Here is a 6,000-nt window from a genome sequence, read left to right as displayed (position 1 = left end):
GGGGGGGGGGGGGGGGGGGGGGGGGGGGGGGGGGGGGGGGGGGGGGGGGGGGGGGGGGGGGGGGGGGGGGGGGGGGGGGGGGGGGGGGGGGGGGGGGGGGGGGGGGGGGGGGGGGGGGGGGGGGGGGGGGGGGGGGGGGGGGGGGGGGGGGGGGGGGGGGGGGGGGGGGGGGGGGGGGGGGGGGGGGGGGGGGGGGGGGGGGGGGGGGGGGGGGGGGGGGGGGGGGGGGGGGGGGGGGGGGGGGGGGGGGGGGGGGGGGGGGGGGGGGGGGGGGGGGGGGGGGGGGGGGGGGGGGGGGGGGGGGGGGGGGGGGGGGGGGGGGGGGGGGGGGGGGGGGGGGGGGGGGGGGGGGGGGGGGGGGGGGGGGGGGGGGGGGGGGGGGGGGGGGGGGGGGGGGGGGGGGGGGGGGGGGGGGGGGGGGGGGGGGGGGGGGGGGGGGGGGGGGGGGGGGGGGGGGGGGGGGGGGGGGGGGGGGGGGGGGGGGGGGGGGGGGGGGGGGGGGGGGGGGGGGGGGGGGGGGGGGGGGGGGGGGGGGGGGGGGGGGGGGGGGGGGGGGGGGGGGGGGGGGGGGGGGGGGGGGGGGGGGGGGGGGGGGGGGGGGGGGGGGGGGGGGGGGGGGGGGGGGGGGGGGGGGGGGGGGGGGGGGGGGGGGGGGGGGGGGGGGGGGGGGGGGGGGGGGGGGGGGGGGGGGGGGGGGGGGGGGGGGGGGGGGGGGGGGGGGGGGGGGGGGGGGGGGGGGTTTTTTTTTTTTTTTTTTTTTTTTTTTTTTTTTTTTTTTTTTTTTTTTTTTTTTTTTTTTTTTTTTTTTTTTTTTTTTTTTTTTTTTTTTTTTTTTTTTTTTTTTTTTTTTTTTTTTTTTTTTTTTTTTTTTTTTTTTTTTTTTTTTTTTTTTTTTTTTTTTTTTTTTTTTTTTTTTTTTTTTTTTTTTTTTTTTTTTTTTTTTTTTTTTTTTTTTTTTTTTTTTTTTTTTTTTTTTTTTTTTTTTTTTTTTTTTTTTTTTTTTTTTTTTTTTTTTTTTTTTTTTTTTTTTTTTTTTTTTTTTTTTTTTTTTTTTTTTTTTTTTTTTTTTTTTTTTTTTTTTTTTTTTTTTTTTTTTTTTTTTTTTTTTTTTTTTTTTTTTTTTTTTTTTTTTTTTTTTTTTTTTTTTTTTTTTTTTTTTTTTTTTTTTTTTTTTTTTTTTTTTTTTTTTTTTTTTTTTTTTTTTTTTTTTTTTTTTTTTTTTTTTTTTTTTTTTTTTTTTTTTTTTTTTTTTTTTTTTTTTTTTTTTTTTTTTTTTTTTTTTTTTTTTTTTTTTTTTTTTTTTTTTTTTTTTTTTTTTTTTTTTTTTTTTTTTTTTTTTTTTTTTTTTTTTTTTTTTTTTTTTTTTTTTTTTTTTTTTTTTTTTTTTTTTTTTTTTTTTTTTTTTTTTTTTTTTTTTTTTTTTTTTTTTTTTTTTTTTTTTTTTTTTTTTTTTTTTTTTTTTTTTTTTTTTTTTTTTTTTTTTTTTTTTTTTTTTTTTTTTTTTTTTTTTTTTTTTTTTTTTTTTTTTTTTTTTTTTTTTTTTTTTTTTTTTTTTTTTTTTTTTTTTTTTTTTTTTTTTTTTTTTTTTTTTTTTTTTTTTTTTTTTTTTTTTTTTTTTTTTTTTTTTTTTTTTTTTTTTTTTTTTTTTTTTTTTTTTTTTTTTTTTTTTTTTTTTTTTTTTTTTTTTTTTTTTTTTTTTTTTTTTTTTTTTTTTTTTTTTTTTTTTTTTTTTTTTTTTTTTTTTTTTTTTTTTTTTTTTTTTTTTTTTTTTTTTTTTTTTTTTTTTTTTTTTTTTTTTTTTTTTTTTTTTTTTTTTTTTTTTTTTTTTTTTTTTTTTTTTTTTTTTTTTTTTTTTTTTTTTTTTTTTTTTTTTTTTTTTTTTTTTTTTTTTTTTTTTTTTTTTTTTTTTTTTTTTTTTTTTTTTTTTTTTTTTTTTTTTTTTTTTTTTTTTTTTTTTTTTTTTTTTTTTTTTTTTTTTTTTTTTTTTTTTTTTTTTTTTTTTTTTTTTTTTTTTTTTTTTTTTTTTTTTTTTTTTTTTTTTTTTTTTTTTTTTTTTTTTTTTTTTTTTTTTTTTTTTTTTTTTTTTTTTTTTTTTTTTTTTTTTTTTTTTTTTTTTTTTTTTTTTTTTTTTTTTTTTTTTTTTTTTTTTTTTTTTTTTTTTTTTTTTTTTTTTTTTTTTTTTTTTTTTTTTTTTTTTTTTTTTTTTTTTTTTTTTTTTTTTTTTTTTTTTTTTTTTTTTTTTTTTTTTTTTTTTTTTTTTTTTTTTTTTTTTTTTTTTTTTTTTTTTTTTTTTTTTTTTTTTTTTTTTTTTTTTTTTTTTTTTTTTTTTTTTTTTTTTTTTTTTTTTTTTTTTTTTTTTTTTTTTTTTTTTTTTTTTTTTTTTTTTTTTTTTTTTTTTTTTTTTTTTTTTTTTTTTTTTTTTTTTTTTTTTTTTTTTTTTTTTTTTTTTTTTTTTTTTTTTTTTTTTTTTTTTTTTTTTTTTTTTTTTTTTTTTTTTTTTTTTTTTTTTTTTTTTTTTTTTTTTTTTTTTTTTTTTTTTTTTTTTTTTTTTTTTTTTTTTTTTTTTTTTTTTTTTTTTTTTTTTTTTTTTTTTTTTTTTTTTTTTTTTTTTTTTTTTTTTTTTTTTTTTTTTTTTTTTTTTTTTTTTTTTTTTTTTTTTTTTTTTTTTTTTTTTTTTTTTTTTTTTTTTTTTTTTTTTTTTTTTTTTTTTTTTTTTTTTTTTTTTTTTTTTTTTTTTTTTTTTTTTTTTTTTTTTTTTTTTTTTTTTTTTTTTTTTTTTTTTTTTTTTTTTTTTTTTTTTTTTTTTTTTTTTTTTTTTTTTTTTTTTTTTTTTTTTTTTTTTTTTTTTTTTTTTTTTTTTTTTTTTTTTTTTTTTTTTTTTTTTTTTTTTTTTTTTTTTTTTTTTTTTTTTTTTTTTTTTTTTTTTTTTTTTTTTTTTTTTTTTTTTTTTTTTTTTTTTTTTTTTTTTTTTTTTTTTTTTTTTTTTTTTTTTTTTTTTTTTTTTTTTTTTTTTTTTTTTTTTTTTTTTTTTTTTTTTTTTTTTTTTTTTTTTTTTTTTTTTTTTTTTTTTTTTTTTTTTTTTTTTTTTTTTTTTTTTTTTTTTTTTTTTTTTTTTTTTTTTTTTTTTTTTTTTTTTTTTTTTTTTTTTTTTTTTTTTTTTTTTTTTTTTTTTTTTTTTTTTTTTTTTTTTTTTTTTTTTTTTTTTTTTTTTTTTTTTTTTTTTTTTTTTTTTTTTTTTTTTTTTTTTTTTTTTTTTTTTTTTTTTTTTTTTTTTTTTTTTTTTTTTTTTTTTTTTTTTTTTTTTTTTTTTTTTTTTTTTTTTTTTTTTTTTTTTTTTTTTTTTTTTTTTTTTTTTTTTTTTTTTTTTTTTTTTTTTTTTTTTTTTTTTTTTTTTTTTTTTTTTTTTTTTTTTTTTTTTTTTTTTTTTTTTTTTTTTTTTTTTTTTTTTTTTTTTTTTTTTTTTTTTTTTTTTTTTTTTTTTTTTTTTTTTTTTTTTTTTTTTTTTTTTTTTTTTTTTTTTTTTTTTTTTTTTTTTTTTTTTTTTTTTTTTTTTTTTTTTTTTTTTTTTTTTTTTTTTTTTTTTTTTTTTTTTTTTTTTTTTTTTTTTTTTTTTTTTTTTTTTTTTTTTTTTTTTTTTTTTTTTTTTTTTTTTTTTTTTTTTTTTTTTTTTTTTTTTTTTTTTTTTTTTTTTTTTTTTTTTTTTTTTTTTTTTTTTTTTTTTTTTTTTTTTTTTTTTTTTTTTTTTTTTTTTTTTTTTTTTTTTTTTTTTTTTTTTTTTTTTTTTTTTTTTTTTTTTTTTTTTTTTTTTTTTTTTTTTTTTTTTTTTTTTTTTTTTTTTTTTTTTTTTTTTTTTTTTTTTTTTTTTTTTTTTTTTTTTTTTTTTTTTTTTTTTTTTTTTTTTTTTTTTTTTTTTTTTTTTTTTTTTTTTTTTTTTTTTTTTTTTTTTTTTTTTTTTTTTTTTTTTTTTTTTTTTTTTTTTTTTTTTTTTTTTTTTTTTTTTTTTTTTTTTTTTTTTTTTTTTTTTTTTTTTTTTTTTTTTTTTTTTTTTTTTTTTTTTTTTTTTTTTTTTTTTTTTTTTTTTTTTTTTTTTTTTTTTTTTTTTTTTTTTTTTTTTTTTTTTTTTTTTTTTTTTTTTTTTTTTTTTTTTTTTTTTTTTTTTTTTTTTTTTTTTTTTTTTTTTTTTTTTTTTTTTTTTTTTTTTTTTTTTTTTTTTTTTTTTTTTTTTTTTTTTTTTTTTTTTTTTTTTTTTTTTTTTTTTTTTTTTTTTTTTTTTTTTTTTTTTTTTTTTTTTTTTTTTTTTTTTTTTTTTTTTTTTTTTTTTTTTTTTTTTTTTTTTTTTTTTTTTTTTTTTTTTTTTTTTTTTTTTTTTTTTTTTTTTTTTTTTTTTTTTTTTTTTTTTTTTTTTTTTTTTTTTTTTTTTTTTTTTTTTTTTTTTTTTTTTTTTTTTTTTTTTTTTTTTTTTTTTTTTTTTTTTTTTTTTTTTTTTTTTTTTTTTTTTTTTTTTTTTTTTTTTTTTTTTTTTTTTTTTTTTTTTTTTTTTTTTTTTTTTTTTTTTTTTTTTTTTTTTTTTTTTTTTTTTTTTTTTTTTTTTTTTTTTTTTTTTTTTTTTTTTTTTTTTTTTTTTTTTTTTTTTTTTTTTTTTTTTTTTTTTTTTTTTTTTTTTTTTTTTTTTTTTTTTTTTTTTTTTTTTTTTTTTTTTTTTTTTTTTTTTTTTTTTTTTTTTTTTTTTTTTTTTTTTTTTTTTTTTTTTTTTTTTTTTTTTTTTTTTTTTTTTTTTTTTTTTTTTTTTTTTTTTTTTTTTTTTTTTTTTTTTTTTTTTTTTTTTTTTTTTTTTTTTTTTTTTTTTTTTTTTTTTTTTTTTTTTTTTTTTTTTTTTTTTTTTTTTTTTTTTTTTTTTTTTTTTTTTTTTTTTTTTTTTTTTTTTTTTTCTTTTATCTTTTTTTTTTTTTTTGTTTTTTTTTTTTTTTTTTTTTCTTTTTTTTTTTTTTTTTTTTTCTTTTTTTTGGACATGCCTGGTTTGGTGCTTTTTTTTTTTTTGTAAAGTACGGGAGCTATTTTCCCTTACCTTAGCAAGGTACTTTGCAATTATAGGCTGTTTAGTGCCTACTATTAATTTCTCCTTATTAACAAGGAGAGTTGAGTGCTTGTATCAGTTTAAGGCTTCCTAGTGCTTTCCAACAGGTATTAGAGAAAGTGCTAGTCACAGGGAGACTTAAAGGTAAGATGAAAAAAAAATGCACACTGCAGTGTGCACTAGAGAAGTTAGATGTGAAAGTAGGTAACTTAAGTTTTACCTGTTTAAAAAGTTAAGGTTTAGTGGAGAGTTACTATTTTTAAAACAGCAAGATGGATTGAAAAGGGTGGTCACTTTTGTATTCTGGTACTATGGAATACAGTAGGATGGCCAATAAATTTAAATTGTTGAAGGGGAGGGATTTCAAAAATGTTGATTTTGTGATTACTCACACAAGCCAGTGAAAGTAGAGAGGAAATGAGATATATGGTCAGATTAACATAAGAGGCAGGCAACTAGAAAGACAGTGGTATTTAACAAGACAACTGTGACTTGGTGGGAGAGTGGGGAAAAATTCTGCCTGACTCAGAAGAGAGAGAGCTGTGGTCTCTTTTGAAGTTTTAATATGCTGTTAAAGCAGAATGCAAGTAAACACAAGGTAAAGAAAACAAACCACAGTATTCAAAATATAGAAAGGCAATAAATTAATACAAAATACAAAAAATAAAAGCAAACTAACCTTTCCTTCACAGCAAAGTGTAGCAGAGTCTGGATGAGCTTTTCTGGTAAAGTTCTGAAATGTTTTATTTTACCCCTTAAATAGAAGGTTTAGTTCCTAGCTCCACCCCCTCAGTTAACAAACGATTAACCTTAAGTGACCTCTTCTATCTTATGAATGAGTCCTTAATTGATCAGTTCTAATTTCTGCCTGACTCAGAAGAAAGAGAGCTGTGGTCTCTTTTGAAGTTTTAATATGCTGTTAAAGC

This window comes from Protopterus annectens, chromosome 11.part0 (assembly GCF_019279795.1).
Source record: "Protopterus annectens isolate FY-2018-M chromosome 11.part0, PAN1.0, whole genome shotgun sequence".
Classification (NCBI taxonomy): Eukaryota; Metazoa; Chordata; order Ceratodontiformes; family Protopteridae; genus Protopterus; species Protopterus annectens.
The sequence above is the reverse complement of the archived record's forward strand: the minus strand, read 5'-3'. Positions refer to the sequence as shown.